The sequence below is a fragment of the Stegodyphus dumicola genome, chromosome 1 (genome assembly GCF_044657685.1).
Source record: "Stegodyphus dumicola isolate Sdum_Otavi_A_Nest chromosome 1, ASM4465768v1".
NCBI classification, from domain to species: Eukaryota; Metazoa; Arthropoda; class Arachnida; order Araneae; family Eresidae; genus Stegodyphus; species Stegodyphus dumicola.
Window position 1 is genome coordinate 172,767,745 of NC_140768.1, and position 18,337 is coordinate 172,786,081.

Below are 18,337 nucleotides of genomic sequence, written 5' to 3' on the forward strand. Positions count from 1 at the left end.
AGTAAAAGGTAAAATACGAGTAAAATTATTGTGTAAAATGATTATTACCAAAATAAGTGTTTTATATGAATAAGTAGTCAAAATGAAATACTGTAAACAAACTAAAAGTCAAAAGGAAATGTTAAGAAATTAGTCAAGTATTGCAATTGTCAATGATATGAAGAAAAAAATAGAGGAATACCTCACCTCAAATAGAAATTTTTAGTATTAAAGCCACTGCGAACTGGAAATGAAAGATTTGTAAAATACGAACTGTTTTGCAGTAATCTCTAAAGACCTGGATCCACAACTGAAACTGTTCTCGAGAAATGTTTTCCCAATACTGCATGCATAATGTTATTTTTCTTTATTTTCTAATGTCAATTTCTAATGTTTCTAATTTCTTATAAAATGTCAATATATTAAGATATATTATTTACAATTTATATATTGATATTATTATTGACTGTGTTATAGTGAGAGTGTATATTTAAGATTAATATTATTGTAACTCGAATTCTGGATGCGAGTTCTTCAAACAAAATAAGCAATTATATAAAATATTTTTTCTATCTGGAATGTCTTGTGGTCGAGGCGCCCGGCTTCAAGCCTTTTCAGATGGGGGGAATATTTGTAATAATAAAATTCCATAGTCAAGAATACACTTAAAATTCTAACTGTATGTTCTTTTCATTTTTAATGGCAACGTTCTATTATTTGAAAGTACGTGGAATTAAATCCGCAGCCCCGTAGTCAAGTTGTTTTTCCCGCTTTTTCTACATGTACAGTTATAGAATGTTCTGGAAATATTTAAAGCGAACTGGAATGGCTGACGAGGCTGACGTCATTTCTTGGAAGCTCCGCCTTTCCAGAGGCTATAAAAAGACTCGAAAAAGAATATCGGGGCTTTTTCTTAAATGTCACGATGCAGCAAACTTCATACAAAAAGTTATTAGTAATTCTTTTTATTTACTCAGGATATCTGATTTTTGTAACTGCTATTTCTCCTGAATAATAAAAAATGGATCCTGCTTTTTAAACTTATCGTCTAATTATTTAAGCTACGACTAAATCTGATACATCACATATCTATATATATAAAAGTAGAAAGATAACATGAACAAGAGGGACCTTAGTGGTCAAGAATTTTGAGCCTTGAGCTGCAAAATTTTAAAAATATTTGCAAAGAAGAGGAATGTTTAAAAGCTGTTGCTAAAAAGTACATTTGACACTGTAGTTCCTGTGTAAAATAGTTACATCATGTAAAAACAACTAATAATTATAAAGAAGTTTAAGTTATCGCGTAAAAACTTGATGTAAAAATTACAAAACGATATAACTTCAAAATCAAAAAGGGATGAGGGAAAAAAACTAATAAATTTTAATACAAAAATTTTAATAATTTAAAAAAGATTCTTGCAAATAATTAAAAACATTTCAAATACACAGTAAATATATACAAAGAATTGCAACAAATGGTAAATTAGCCCAACCCGAGGTTTGGTGGTGTATTTAATCATGGCAAAGCTCACTAGGGCTATCTGCCTAAGAGGAGGGATGCCATCGTGGAGGACTTTCTAAGGGAAACTGGCTCGTATACACGTTACACATGGGGAAAACCACTAAAACACCCATGCAGCCAGCCCGTTCGCGGGATTCGAACCTCGGACCGAACTACCAGTGTTCAGCGACTTTACCGCTCGGCCGCTGGTGGGCCTCCCGAGGTTTGAGTCGGATGCCTCTTAAACCTCGGGTTGGACTAATTTTATTAATTACTTTGAGGTCGTTAATTAAAATCCTTAGCACATTATCATTATTAAAATTAAAATTTTTAAAAATCATACTTTAACGAGTATTTCAAATATATACATGCTTTGAATAACGACCTGTAATCGCTTAACAAGTAATTTCATACTTTTCCCAAAATTGAAACTAAAGTATACTTTTAAATGCACAACCTTTAAAAATTAGTTATTATTCTTCAATCACCCGTAAATCGTTTCTGAAAAACTATATTGTAAAATGCAAATTATTTTTATAAATAAATAAAATTTGTCATTCCAATAGTAATAAAACATTTATTCAACTTCACAAGATCCCAACAAATTCTAATGCCTTTTCACAAACATTTCCACATTAAGTGCGTAGGTTTGCAAGGAAAGCGTATGCCAACATCCCTTTGAAATTAATGTTAAAAGGAATCTGTTTATCTCAAATGTCTTTTGCAAAACGAGAGACGAAAATGCATAGAGACGCCAAGTCATGGCAATCATTTACATCTTTTCTCGATTTGGACCTTAAAACTCTAACCATTCCAAAACTTTGCCTAAAAGAGGAATTTAGAGCGAGTACTTTCAAACTAATTGCAAATACTTCTTCAGTGAATTAGTGGTTTACATAAGAGTTTACCCTTTGTTTAAAAGGGGTCTTATCTTGTAGACTTCAACTTAAAATGCATAAATTTATACATTAACCAGTTTTTCATTATAATGTATCAAAATTAAAGTATAATTATATGAATTATAATATATAAAATGAATTATAAAAATCTAGATTATAATGTATAAAATGTGTATTAACTATATTTATAAAGAAGAAAGTCTGTGTGTTTGTCCTCTAAAAACTCAGTCACTACTATAGGCATCGTCGCCAAAGTTTTTAAGATTCTTTTCTGGTTCCTGGAAAAGCTCGTCGTCCACTGTTTTTCCAAAAAAAAGCAGCTAAGATCAGAGATATTAATTAAAAACTCAGAATAACGATAATTTTTTGCCCTCATTTTTCCGAGTGGCAACAGTCTCGTAAGTTGGAGATGAAAATCTGCCTTATTTCGAAAGTTTCTGCCCCTGCTTCGCTTTCAAATCCTATACTTTGTTCATAAAAAATTTCTAAGTTTTACAATGAAATAAAAATAGCATTGCCAAATATTAAATACATTATTCCCGATTCCAAAAATTCGAGGAAAGCCATTTCAACTACGTATGTATTTTAATGAGCCGGGATATTAAATAAAAACTCCGAAAACATTAATTATAGCGATCATTTTTCCGAGTGGCAACAGTCTGGCGCTTTGAAAATAAAAATACATTATTTCGAAAAGTGTTGCTACTGTTCGCTTTCAAATCGTAGACTTTTTTAATCAGTTCTTTTTAATTTTACAAAAAATATATATATAAGGAAGAATGTCTGTTTGCGTGTTCGCGTTATTGATTTCTGATTAATTATCATCAATGTTTTGCCGCATTTAATCCACTAAAATTAAATATAGGTGATATACTGAATGGAACTTGAGCTTTTACGACCATTTGATTAGAAAGTTTAAGACCATTTGATTAGAAAATCATTAAAAACTGCATGCCATTGGCTGCTGATATAATGAGAAAGAATTAGTTTATTTTTCTAACGAAATTTTTTATGTGGGTTCCATATGGCATCAGACTGAAAACATGTATGACTATGAAGCGGAATTTTTTGCATCGTTATTAGAGAAGGATTACAGCGGTATCGTTCTCTCTGTTGATAGATACATTACTCTCAATTCAGCTTAAATGACATCGGGTACTTCCGCTAGTAATGTATAAATTAATAATCTAAAAATTAATAAATATGTAATCTAATATATAAAATTAATTACTCTTAACACTAAACATTTCCATACATTTTTATATTGATTATTGAGAATTTGTTTTTAAAAAATTCGTTTTGAAGGTGAAAGATGTTCTGTATGAAAATTCATCTCATATCCAGATTCATCACTACATAAGACGCTAATTTGATTATATTTTTCTAAAGGCACGTTAAATATTTCTAGGAAAATGAAAATCTTCTAAAAGTATTTTACATACCTATAGGAAAATATCACAATTAACTGATTTTTTAGCTCTTGGGCGAAGACAATTAGGCATTTGCTGAGCTGTCGCTAAATAATCCAAACCAATAAGATAGGATATTACTCAACTGGCTCCACAACTGACTGACATTCGTAGGCGACAATGGAGAAACATCACAAATGACAGTGTCGTATCCGAGATCAGCCAGTCTCCGTAAAATATCCAGAGACCAAAATAGCTGAAAATGTATTTTTAACGAATAATCTGAATATAATTTCACACAGAAAAATGTTTTACGTTTATAGGTTTAGCAGCCATAGTAAATATATTTACTTAATACTTTTTGAATAAAAAGTTAATATGTTATCGCTTTTTAGTTTATATTTTACTGATATTGTATTTGATCCTTCCTTCTCGAACATGATTCTTTTCAAAATTGTCAACAACGCAACAAATATCTCATATCTCCATTCATAAAAATGTACATAACTTTTATGTTCTCTTCGAAGTTCAGCAACACAAAGAAATTTTATTCCATCACTGATTTCCATTTTAAAAGTATTCTGATGTTTACTCGTAAGCAATTCAGCTCACATATGGATATCACATAAGAGAAACTTTAACGACTTTTGCTTTTCATGCGGAAGATTTAATGTCCATTCTTAATGAAATTGCGTTTTATTTATGGCCGCCTTATACCTCTTAAGTAAACCCCGAAATACATTGATACAGACAAAGTAAAGAAATACGCCCTTTTAATGTGAACGCAGTTTAAGGATAATTACATTTATGTAAAATACGTACGAATGTCCCGAAAGAACTGCATTCCTAGGGACTGCAGGATTAGATTGTGGTTTTGTTTATCCGCCTTTAATGATTTCTGCAAGATGGAGCTTTTCTTAAAGGCTTCCTGCAATTATCTTATATCCCTCTTGCAATTGCGTTTTTATTGAGATTAAAGTGCATTGAGAAACGTCGGCCACAGCGATTTTGGCCAAAGAGTTTAATGAGATTGTATTCATAGCATAGTTTCCATAAGACAATTAAATTCTGATATTTAACATCTGAGACTTTTAAGCGTCCCTTATGTATAAATCACACACATTAATTCCCGACAGATAAGGAAAGGATCTCTAAATTCTGGAAGGAAAAAAAGTTTTTGGAAATGACCCTATTTTGCATTGTGAGGTTACACTAAAGTCAGCGTTGGAAAATACTTTTTCGACAACTGGAGAAGAGAAGGCTTTGTTTGAAGCATAATTTTGTTATATATTATTACGAAATTTCCAGCCGTGGTAAGAGATCTTCCCCACAAGGCGAGTTTAGGGTTGCCAGAAAATGGCAAAAGAAGGACAGGGTTGCCATATTTGGCGCGAAATCACCCATTTGGCGATATGGCATAGACGGATGGAGAATCATCTAAAACGAATTATTACCGGTTTGGTGCAGAATGTCCCTGAACGCAAGCCAAAAACTATATATATATAAACCCTGCTGGTACGCGGAGAGTCAGTTAACAGTCAGTGAGTGAGTCTCTCGCAGTCTAGTCTCGAGTTGGTCATCGAAGTATCGCGATCGTCCAGTCTATCGAGTGCATCGCACGTTGTAGAGTAGAGATTCTCGAGAGTACGTTGAGTTCCGAGAACGCCCGAACGGAGATAGGAGCTGTACTTTTGTGCTCTGCCGTGAAGCTGTCTTCACCACCATTATAGCCTGAGAACCTGAAAGCTGTGTTGCTGATTGTTTCTGCGTGTAAGTCGCAGTTGGAACGATTGGGAACGTGCTTTTGGAAATGTCCTGAGTAAAACTGGTAAATAAATTGTGTTATACTATTTCATCAAGTTTTGTCGTTAATCACTCTAAATCCATGAATCTGTGCAAAAAAAAGCAACAATATTAAGAATGACCAAATTTTTTAATTGTTCACATTTTACAGGGAAATCACATAAACAGATCGTGGTCTTCTGTGAAGGTAGTCTCCTTACAGAATATATTGTATTCGAAACACATTCTTATGAGTCACTGTCGTCATATGTTAACCCTTTGCGGCACAGTGTGCCCGGTCTGGACACACCTAAAACTTTCCTTCTGTACGCCCAGAAAAATTGAATGAAAAAGGATTTATAGGTTACTATAGGTTACTCTGAAAATTTCTTATTTATAGTAGACGGCACCTCAACACAAACCAGTCCATATATTTTAGCCATGTTTAGTTTTTTAAGACCCTCATTTTTCAAAGAAATCTTCCAGATTTTTTTAGAGTACAAAAGGAATTGTTTGAAAAGAAATTTCTATGTTATGTTTTTGGCTGTATGCTAATCTCCTTATTCTATATTAGTTTTAAATTTTTACCTCGAAATCTTGCTTAAAATCAAACGGTGAACCCTAGGTGTGCCAGACCGGGCTCACCGATCATCTAGGACAACTGAGAGTCTGTATTCTTTGTTTCTCCGCATCTCGTCGGTCAGTTCATTGACAGCAATGCTCGTTTCAGCACTCTTTTCGAAGCTCTATTCAATCAGTGTGCCACTTTGGGCACACCTACAGAATTAAAACGATAACTGCTATCTTCACAAAATTTTACTTGTGTACTTCTCTAGGCCTAATTAGACTGCCTACCTTTTTTATTATCAAAACTTCGACTTTAAAAGGTAGCGTGGCGGAAAGGGTTAAAATACAGGTGACGAAAGACGACGATATCCGATGTCTAACAGGGATAAGCAGGTATTTATCCCACTTCTTCCATTGTCTGGAGACGCCTCCAGTGAAAACCGCAAGGGGGTAGTATTGTAAATACGAGTATATAAGCGACATATTTGTAGGTAAATATGCAGGTGGCATAGATTCTACTCATATAGACTAGGTTTTTTTTTAAATTAATGTTCTATATTATAAGTATGACAATAAGATGTATGTACAATGTATGCAGCACATAACATAATATACATAAATCCAATACATTTAAAGCATAACTAAATAAATATAGCGATGAAACTAAATGAAACACTTAAAACATAACTAAATTAAACATTAAAAGTATACACACATTTTAAATTTACGATCACTTAAATTAAAAATAATTTGATAAGGTATTTCTCCCGCCTTCTTAGCATGCCTTCGTGGTGTAGTGGTCAGCACGCTCGGCGCGTATTCGAGAAAACCATGGTTCGAGTCCCGACGAGCGCAGTCCCACCTGTGTTCTTGGATGCTATGTACTGTTAACTTGTCCTGGGTTCGAACCTAAGTGAATGGGCTGGCTGCATGATTGGTTTTTTCCATGCGTAACATAAATATGAGAGACAGTTTCCCTTCAACCGTCATTTACGAAAGCTTCCCTCCCCCTTCAAACACGTCCTTTACGAAAGCTTCCCTCCCCCTTCAAACGTCCTTTACGAAAGCTTCCCTCTAAATGAAAAGTAAATAAATGCCATATATTTACTTTTCATTTTTACTGACTATTACAAATGACCGAGATCAGTTTTTTTAGTTTTGTTTAGCTTATTTCTTATTACCTTATGTAAATTATAACTTTCAATTTTTAAGTCCAGGAAATACGAACACCAGGCATCAGTTAACTTAGTAAGCAAATGCTAAATACACTTAAATACTTCTTAGATATAAGCGCTGCTTAACAGCATGTTTACATATAATATACAAACAATTAACGTTATATGTTACAAAAAAATTTTATTATTTGAACGTATACATTTAAATAATCTCATAGGCTGTAGAATCATTAAGTTTTTCGATGCAGGCGACGTGACAAATATTCACTACCCTGGCTGGGATTCGAATTCCAGACCTCCCAATTACGCGTCGGTCGTGCTTTCAGTTACACCATGAAAGTGCATAGAAAAGAAGGACGAAAATACCCTATAAGGTACTGTACATGCAAAAATTAATTATATTTCAAATTTGAACAAGTAGGAATATTTTAACCTAATGTACCGAAAGGATTTCAGTGTATACCACGTAGCGTAAGTTATTAACCTATTAGCATGTATATCGTAACTTCGTTATTAAGTTTATCAGCTTTGGAAGTATTCAGTATGCATAATACCATTGACACCAGCTGATTTCTTATTATGTTAATGTACGGAAAGATTAATTAGTTTCTAAAAATTTGTTTAACGCATCAATAGTTAAGTTCATTCCCACACGTTTTCAAAAGAAGTAGAAAATTTAACCACTTTATTTTAACGCCAAACATAAACAGAAGTCATCATAATCAACACAGCGTATGCATAAACTGGGCAATCCCTCTTCCTCCGTATTTCCATTTGGTGTTAGCCCTTAAATTCATTTCTTCAATTCGGGAAATAATAAACTCCAAGAAAATTACATGCAGCTCCGCATTATACTTGCTTAGGAATTCATTACACTAAAATGACACATTATGTTACAGTGAGGCCAATTTATTCATTTCGCTTTTATATAAATTTAAGGTTACATACGCGTTGAGATACGAGGCATGTTGATAATGCTAGGAGACTCCTAGCGTGAAAGCGTAATATAATATTCAGTATACATAATACCATTGACATCAGCTGATTTCTTATTATTTTAATGTACGGAAAGATTAATTAGTTTCAAAAAATTTGTTTAACGCATCAATAGTTAAGTTCATTCCCACACGTTTTCAAAAGAAGTAGAAAATTTAACCACTTAATTTTAACGCCAAACATAAACAGAAGTCATCATAATCAACACAGCGTATGCATAAACTGGGCAATCTCTCTTCCTCCGTATTTCCATTTGGTGTTAGCCCTTAAATTCATTTCTTCAATTCGGGAAAAAATAAACTCCAAGAAAATTACATGCAGCTCCGCATTATACTTGCTTAGGAATTCATTACACTAAAATGACACATTATGTTACAGTGAGGCCAATTTATTCATTTCACTTTTATATAAATTTAAGGTTACATACGCGTTGAGATACGAGGCATGTTGATAATTTTAGGAGACTCCTAGCGTGAAAGCGTAATATAATATTCATTACATTTCCACAGTGACGCTGAGATAAATTCTTAGGTTGTTACCCGGTAGAAAGTATGCAAAGTCTAAACAAATACACGTTTCCATTCTACGTAGATACAGGGAGCTCAATTCATATTTAAATTAACTCAAATGAGCAGAGATACAAACGCACAGGAATACAAATGATGTAAGGGCGGACACGCATAAATTTACTGAATGCCGTGGAAAGTGAAACAAGCAAAGTGTTTATGAACGCGATCTGTTTAATTGCAAATTTCTTCAACGAAACACTGTAGAAAGAAACTTTCATTAGGGATGTTGTTCATGTCGCATCCAAAGATGAGATTGTTTTTGTTGTTGTTGTTATTTCTTTCCTTTTTCTTGTTCTTTGCAACTAATCTTGCAACGTTTAATTGTACTCGGAGATAGGAACAGATTCTCTGAAGCGTAAATTGGGTACATTAACTACGATAGCTTTTTTTCCTCTTGTGATTTATTCTAAGATATGGAACCAAAGCTGAATTCTGCTGTGGATTGATATCTTGAGATACACCCGATGTGATCTTATACCAGGATATGTGAATTCTGGAGTATTTAATATATATCTAGCTGGCCGTTTTCAAATGCATCGTGGCGCACTGGGTCACAAAGCAGTCTTTTCCGAAGTAAACGCAATGCATATAAATAAATTCAAATTCTTAAAAAATCTTAAAAAATTCATTTAAAGTCCACAGTTCGAATGAATAAATAGAAATTAAAAAATATATAACTCAGCCTTGTAACTCAAAAAATTAAAAGGAAACAAGAATTCTTGAAGAAAAATTGAAGATTTTCATTTTACAATCGCCAAAAAGGGGCCTTTAAAAGTTCAATGTGGTTTATCAGCAGAGATTATTAATAGACAGTTCACTGATATCAATCCTGGACGGTCCATTGACATCAATAGACCGTCCGGGTGGAATAACGAAGCATTTATAGGATATTAGATAAATATGCATTTAGACTAATATAGGAACGTCATATATCTTCTCTATATTTAAAGTGAAAAAATATGTAATATAATTCTATAAAAATATTTATTATTTTTAATTAGATATATCACGGATTAAATTCATTTTTTAAATCAAATTAAAACTCAAAAAAAAAATTTTAAGAATTGCATCTATTACTTTTAAATAATTTAATTTTCGTTAATTAATAACAGACATACTAAATATGAAAGATATCTTACCTTTTTTTTTTCAAATGGCAACAGACTCGAATGAAAAGTGAAAGAACGCAAAATCATGTTTCGAGTCTAAAACCCCTTCTAGGCTAATAAAAACTGCGATTAAAAATATGATATAAGTAAAAGTATATACAGAAAAGAAGAAGAAAGTGTGTGTGTGATTATGGCAAAGCCTCGAGGGCTATCTGCCTAGGGGGAGGGATGCCTTCGTGGAGGACTTTCTAAGGGAAACTGGCTCGTATACACGTTACACATGGGGAAAACCACGAAAACACCCATGCAGCCAGCCCGTTCGCGGGATTCGAACTACCAGTATTCAGCGACTTTCTCGGACCGAACTACCAGTATTCAGCGACTTTACCGCTCGGCCGCTGGTGGGCCAAAGAAGAAGAAAGAGACAGTGGAATAGGTTGCCGTAAACTGAAAAGTTCGCCAAGTGAGCTATTCTTTGCACAAAGTTCCCCCCCCCCGGGAAAAAAAAAAAAAAAAAAGGCTCCGAACTAAATTTTCAATCCCAAAAATTTGGAATTTACGCATAATTAGGGTCTTGGAATCAAAATATGAAAAGTATGCAGTATGATATTTCAGAAGTCGGCTTTTGTCTGCAAATAGGCATGTTAGAAAAATACATGTATAAAACTATTATATAACTTTCGTCACACTTTCGAGATATGAAAAGCGAGAGCTGAATTTTGGCAATCAGTCGAGTAAAACGAGAAATATAGAACTGTCTACCTGTCTTTAGTCTAAAGGGTCAATTTGCCCGGAAGGCCTATTAATTTCATTTTGGCATTTTGACTTGAAATGTCGATGCACTTTTCAAATTGTTGCCACCAAATAATAGTATTATATTCAAAGAAATCTAAAAATGAAGAATCTGCGTAAATGTATGTATGTTTTTGGCTAATAAAAACAACGGTACCTAGAGCCATCAAATTTTGTATAATGTAATCCTTCTGCAAATACGGGCATCTGGAAGCCCAAATTTGGAATTTGTTTTATTATCTGTTTCATATTTTGTAAAACGTTAAAGAAATTTTTGATTAACAAATTCAACTATTTCAAAGCGAAAACATTTTATCACCAGCGCGCAGATAGAGATAATAGATACTTAGATAGAGAGAATAATCTCGATAATGTATATTTAGTAATTTGTATGCAAACATGTATGTTTAGTACAATAATTTGTATGCAAACATGTATGTACATTACTGAGTTTGGAACTTTTCAAACGTTGATATATTTTTTTCAGGAGAAAATCAAAAGTGAAAAAGACAAAAATAAAAATTTTAAATATGAAAATTTCAGATAACGGCCGAAGATATAACGTTTAATTTTTTTTAATGTTTAAAAATTAAACTTATAGAAATGATAAAATTAAGCAAAAATTGTAATTAGATTTTAGTATGCAGATACTAGTTTAATATCTGGAATGTTTTATAAGCCACGCAGCTACGATAGACTATTATTTTAAGAATTAATCTGTAGAAATGCATGATGTACAGTATTAAATCTTATATTTAAAATAAGCTATTCAAAATTGCAAAGCCAAAGTAGAAAATGCTGCTATTAGATTGATTCATCGCAACTTAACATGGTAATCTTCGCGCTTAATTAATGAAGAAAAGACTTATTTATTAAATCCATAGCTGGGCATCTATTTCACCCGAGAGCTTGCGCGCAAAACGTGTAATAAATATTTTCAAAGGATGCCAGTTTTCTATTTTGTAAGATACAAATAAGCAAATTTAAATAATAAAGACAAAAAAATTCATTGCATTTTTAAAATAAAATTATGATCGTCGGAAAGAAAAACCAATGCAGGTATTTTAAAAACCAGCAAAAAGTTAGAAACGGAAGAATTATTTTAAAAAAATCTCATGATCAGGATTTGTAGAATACTAAAAGCAGATATCATTTGTGACATTCAGGATACAGCTACTGAGACAACTATCCTTTTTTAAAATTTTCATAAAACATTTAGACACTCATATATCAAAGATTAAAAGACCTGTTAAATGTGTTCTAACTTTAGAGAGAAATAAAATGTAACAGACTTTGCGTTTGTAAGAAAGCGTTTTAGTTATATGAATAGAGCCATTTTCATGTCACTATGCTTTTCTATTTCTTCTTTTAATCGATTGTATAATACAAGAATATACAGAAACACAAAATAGCCTTAAGGGCTTAAAAAAAGGAGGACAGCCTAAAAATCACGGAAAATGTTACAGTGATTATATATAGCAATATACTTTACAGAAAAAGGCAACAAATTATAAAAGTTTTGCCACATCTTTTAATATAAGTGTAATTCCTTTTTTCCGGAAACATCAAACTCATTCTTTTTGTCGCCTTAGGAAACTAGTCATAGTTGTTTTGTGAAACTCGCATACGTATGCAATGAAAGGGGGAGGGGACCTGCATATACGATAATAAAAAGATTTAAATCTGTGCAGGAAATAGGTTTTCTGAGTCATTCCCCCCCTCCAGAAATATTTCGAATAACGGTTTCTTAGCTTGCGTTTTGTTCGTTTTTTCTTTTCCTATTCAACGGGAAAAATTCCAGGAATTATACGCTTCTTCCGAAAGAGGAGAATTCCGGTATAAATTAAGCTCTTGAATGCGTAATGGACTCCCGAAAGAAGACTGTTCTTCGTCATTCCATCAGCGAAAATTGAAATTTGTTTAAACTCTCACAGATGCAAATTCACATTAATGTGCTAACATCGTACGAGTATAGAATTCTAAACCCAACGCAATAGTTTACTAGATTTTCCAGATGAGGGGAAATGCTTTTGTCTTCAAAGCTTTAAGAAGATATGAAAAAAAAAAAATTATAAAATGATTTTCAGACCTTTTTTTTTCTCTCTTCTAAATTCATTGCGTTTCGCAGACAATTTTTTTAACTTAATGCTAAATTTGATTGCAAGGGATAGTAGTTAGAATATTGCAATTTTCATGGCTGGGAGTAAAATGCTTAACTCAATTTTAAGGTTTATAGAAATGTTGATTTACATATTTGAAAGAGAAAATTATACTGGTGCTGTTCGTCTAAACGCAAATTAGGAAATAATATTATTGAAGCCTTTTGTAGTGAAGATTGAAAGCAAATAATTTTTACTACCGTCGGGCGATGTTCGCATAGTTGGATGTATACTGAAATATTCAAATTAGTGCTAGAGGAACAATAATCCTTAAATTATGCCTTGTAAATATATATTTTAAAAATAGGCAATGGTTATTTTTAACGCAGCTTTCTTAACAAAAATAAAAATGTAAATATGATTTTAATATTAGACAAGCACTATTGTACTTGAATTAACATGACTCATTATCGTAAAAATGTACACTATAAAATAAAACTGTTTTTTAATTAATATAACGAATTATGTATACATGTAACTAATTTTACTGAAATTATACGTAAATTTGTAATATTCCATGTATAATGTAACTTGAAAGGTCTCAAGGAAGGAACGTTTTGCCAGAAAAATAAGATTACAGGGACAAGTTCTTTAACCCTTTCTCCGTTCTCTCCTGTCCGCGAAAATTCCTCCCCACCCCAGCGGCCGTCTGTTTTTCGTAGCGTGTAATGCTGTTTTCTCTGTACATCATAACTTTCCATACATTACTTTCGTAGTGGATGAATGTCAATGAATATTAAGTAAAATGATAAGGAAATAAAGGATAATGGGGAAAATAATAATATCTCTGCTTTTTTCTAACAGCAGGATAATTTGATAACATCTGATCCAGGCGGTCCACTCCTTCCATTTTTTTGTTGTAATTTTTTACAATTATTTTTTTACAGTTCTTTTCCGTGTTCCAACATCCATCATCGAGTTATTATGCACTGTACTCATCAAACGTATATCCTTCTTGTCTTTCCAATTCACAACCTCCTTTTTTCTCTCTTTCTGCTGAGTAGACGTTGAAGCCATCTCTCACTGTCTTGCATCTTATGTAAAACGGCGCGAATATTCATAAAACCCGGGGCAAGTTCAATTAGAAATAGAATGTCTGATTAGTATTGCCCTCTAGGAGGTATTAGAAAAAAACAAAAATAAAAACTCAAACAAGTAAACATTTAGAAAGCATTTTAAACGTTTAAAAGTTTTAAAATGTAAAATAACGCTTCAGGCGCGTTACGGCCGCCCTGCGGAACTTTCACTTGAACGCGCTAGACGCGTTACGGACGACGAAGAGTTTAAACATTGAGGTAAATGGCTGTAACGTCGGTAATTTTGGTGAATAGTTTTTGTCACCAAGTTTGGCGAGAAGTTGCCAAATGTCCCCAGTGTCCGACCCCTGTGTAACTATAACTGATCCTATCACTATGTAGCTATAGCCATATCCGGTCCTATGCCACTGCAACTGTGAATGCCTTCCAGCAATTTCGAGAAACTGAAGGTACTGGAAATTTCTCGGCGGCTGGGAGAAAACTATATAAGACAGAAGAGAGCATCAGTTCTCAGTGCGCTCATCGAAAATTTATTGCTTTCTTCAATGAAACATATTATGTAATTTTCATGGTTATACTCCGAAAGGATCAACTTGAATCTCGGTAACAGAAAGTCATATTAATACAGCCAGTATCACAGTTCTGGCTATGGTTCAGACTTGAGCTCGGAGTTTAGCTCAGAATATTGAGAGACCACTGTGCGAGCTTACGCATTGAGGTTTTTTTATATTATTTTGTGTTTAACTTTCTTACTAGTTTGAAATGGTAACTATTGATTGTGGTCTGTCACACTGACAAGAGCTCTACGAGTACTTTTGAGTCAAGTTTCAGAACTGCAAAACCTTCTTTTTTTTTTTTTTTTTTTTGTTCTCAGTATAACGATATTTGAATTGTAAAAATAGCTCAAGCAGGACGGGAAATGCAGCCAAATCCCTTCTCGGCTGGTTTTAGAGGCAAATTTTGTCCCTACGTTGGCGATATTTGGAAATTTCTCACAAATTTGATTGTATTTTGTAAAATTTCGAAAAACGCAATTTTTGACGTCTTACGACTAAAGGTTTCAGAAGCTCTTGTTATACCGGTCCAAGATTTAGAAGCAATGTACAGATGTTTTTAATCAGTTGTGATGAGTTTTTAATCAGTTGTGATATTTAGCTCTTAGCTGAATTGCGAGTTTGTTCTGCAAGTGATTTTGAGAACTGACTATATTTCTCGTGCACTAAGGAGGAATGCCGCATTCTCTTTCGCTTTACCGGGATCAGCGCGAATGCAGTCCTGACTACCAAAAATTGCGGGCCCCAACCAACCGAAATTTGCGAAAATGGCAGCCGTTAACCGCCCGTAGTGCTGAACTCAGACCGGGGGAGCCCCCTCCTTGATCAGAGCATCCCCGACGCCATTAAATTATGCTATTTATGGTTCTGTGTGTTGTGAACTTTTATAATTAATTAAGAATGTCTTCCTGTTTGTACGTGTTGTTTATTTACAGACATATCAAAGAACTCGCAGTTTCCAACGATGTTTATCATTATTTAAGCTAGTAAACAAACATATCAAAGTTCGCGTAAAGAAGAGAGACAACTGTTAATGAGACAACTGTTGGAATAGCAGATTCATTCCGCTCTTTTTACTTTTCTTTTCCTAATTTCTTTTATTCTATTTTTTCTTATCTTAACTCTTCTTCATCCAGAATTGTACTCACAATCGTAAATTACAATCTACCGTCAAATAGGAATTGGATAACATTTTATGTAAAAGTCCGATGCCTATCATATAGAGTCCGATGTATGTAGTCCGACAGAGTCCGCTGCGTATCATATATAGTCCGATGTAGTCCGATGTATGTATATAGAGATATGTAAAAGTCCGATGGGTATCACATCATATAGCCCGATGTGTAAACATAAATAATATGGTGATCCTTCGCAGATCGGTTATAAGCATCTTTACATTGCTTCTTTGTATTTATTGTAATCAGTTCATAACTAGTTCAGCTAGTAATTAAAAATGTAAAAATTAATTTAGAAGTAAATTCATAAGGTATTTCTCCCACCTTCTTGGCATGCCTTCGTGGTGTAGTGGTCTGCACACTGGGCCGGTATTATAGAGATCCGTGGTTCAATTCCCGGCGAAGGCGTTGCATATTTTTCAATCTCTCCTGCTTCCAAAAATACCTAATGTCTCTATAGTGGCTCACGAACTAAAATGGATGAGGTTTCTCCACACCCAGGATTTGGCGATTGGGTCCCCTAAAAGTCCCAGTCGTCCTTTAAAAAAGGGAGTATATATATATATATATATATATATATATATATATAAGGTATTTCTCTCGACTTCCTAGCATGCATTCGTAGTGTAGTGGTTTTGCACGCTGGGCCGGTATTCCAGAGGTCCGTGGTTCCATTCCCGGCGAAGGTGATTGCGCATTTTTCATCATGCCTGCTTCCATATTACCTAATGTCTCTACAGTGGCGCCCAAACTAAAAGGGTGGTGGATAAGAATTTCTCCTCACCAAGGATTTGGTGATTGGGTCCGCTAAATATCCCAGTCGACTTTTAAAAGGGGGAGTTTATAAGGTATTTCTCCCACCTTCTTGGCGTGCCTTCGTGGTGTGGTTGTCTGCACACTGGGCTAGTATTCCAGAGGTCCGTGTTTCGATTCCTGGCGAAGGCGGTTGCTAATTTTTCATCTTGTTTGCTTCCAAAAAATCCGAATGTCTCTCTACAAATTGAGGAATAAAAAAGAAGAAAGACCGATATCTATTTAAACTGATTACAAAGAATATTTCATTTCATTACTTTTACTAATCTATCGTATCTTCCTATACATACCCACACAGATATATACTGGTCACATATATCTGTGTGGTCATATATATGTCATATAGATATATTATGTATATTTTAATCTCCCCAATCGAAATCATCAATCCGTTAAGAAAGCTACAGTCGACATGGATGCCTTTCGAGAGGGAATCCGTTGATCATAAAAGTCATTCACAGAAAACGGACAAAACTCTCCAGAGCAACTGATGAAAAAACGGTTGAAAAGAGGAAAAATAACAGAAAGGATAGCAAAAAATAGATTAAAAAAAAAGATCTAGCAAAAAGAAATGTGAGATGTTGGAAGAGCCTTTAGCGTGGGCAGGGTTAGGGGGCTTCTTTATTTTTAGCATTCTCCTTTTGGTGCTTTTTCAAATCTCGGTTAATACGGCTTTTGGCGCTTGATTTCTTCCAGACACCAGATGGTTGTGTTATGGCTCAGACGAAGGGATTTGGCGAGGTAAAAGGCGTTAGCATTCCACCACATTTATCATCATAAAAAAAAGGAAGTGGAAAGAAATTAATAAACGGTTCGGTTATTTCGCAGAACTGCTTTCGCCATTTCTCGGATAGATTACCTGTGAGCAAGGGGAATTTACTGAAACAAAGCACGCTTCATTATCGATTTATGGAAGGGAAGAATTTCGTGAAACGAGAAATGGGAATTTTCTTTATTCTTTTAGATAGATCTAAACTAATAAGAATCCAACAATTCATCAAAATGTAAACATTGTTACATTTCCCTAAAACCAATTTTAGTTATTGCTTGCAGATCTTAGTATGCTTAAGATATCCAGCCGTCTCTAAAACTGAACGTTTTATTTTCGGTGGTATAATTCATAAAATTCAGAGGAATGAGCTGAGGTTCCTAATGTTTTTTATACATATCGAATGCATGTTATATATTAGATGCAACATGATAGTTTTTCTATTTACTTTTCTTACGTAGAAGGCAACTCAAGAATTATCAAAAGTTTATAATAATACGGTCGAAATCACCTATTTTCTGTAATTATTTGTATTATTTACGTTCTTAATTTTTACTGAACTGACATTTGCTACATTTAATGACTCAGAAGATATATACCTACTTTGGTGGATTATTCCATAATTTTAAGGGAAGCAGAATTATACAGCCATATTTCAATGTCCTTTTGTATTAAACGTATTTTTTAAAACAGATCAAATTTAAACTTATGCTGATTGGAGTTCCAGAGAAGCAGTTTGAAAAAAATTTTAAAACAAACTCCTTCAGTCGGCGAAATAAATTTCAGACTTTTCATATTTGTAAACTTTTATCAAATTCATTTAATGGTTTTAATTTCAAGTAAGTATTTAAAAGTCTTATCTTGTAACTTTCATTTACTATTTCACTGAAAAATGGTGTTACAAATCGTTCCTTTTAACTACGTCAGTATTTTTATTACGTTTATTAGTAAAAAATGGCAAAGAATTTGTTTAACTCCTTGAAGAGTAGTAATTTGAGTTCAAAATTCTCAAAATTGACAAAACTTATCAGTAAAGCCGAACTTTAAATTCG

The 18,337-nt window shown here is 33.6% G+C and overlaps 1 protein-coding gene across 1 annotated transcript in view; it reads right to left on the bottom strand.

The window, feature by feature from the left end:
- The window catches only part of LOC118189821 (neural-cadherin-like), a 1,221,277-nt gene that overhangs the window by 61,951 nt on the left and 1,140,989 nt on the right, over nt 1-18,337 (bottom strand). The gene's annotated exons all lie outside the window — the stretch shown is intronic.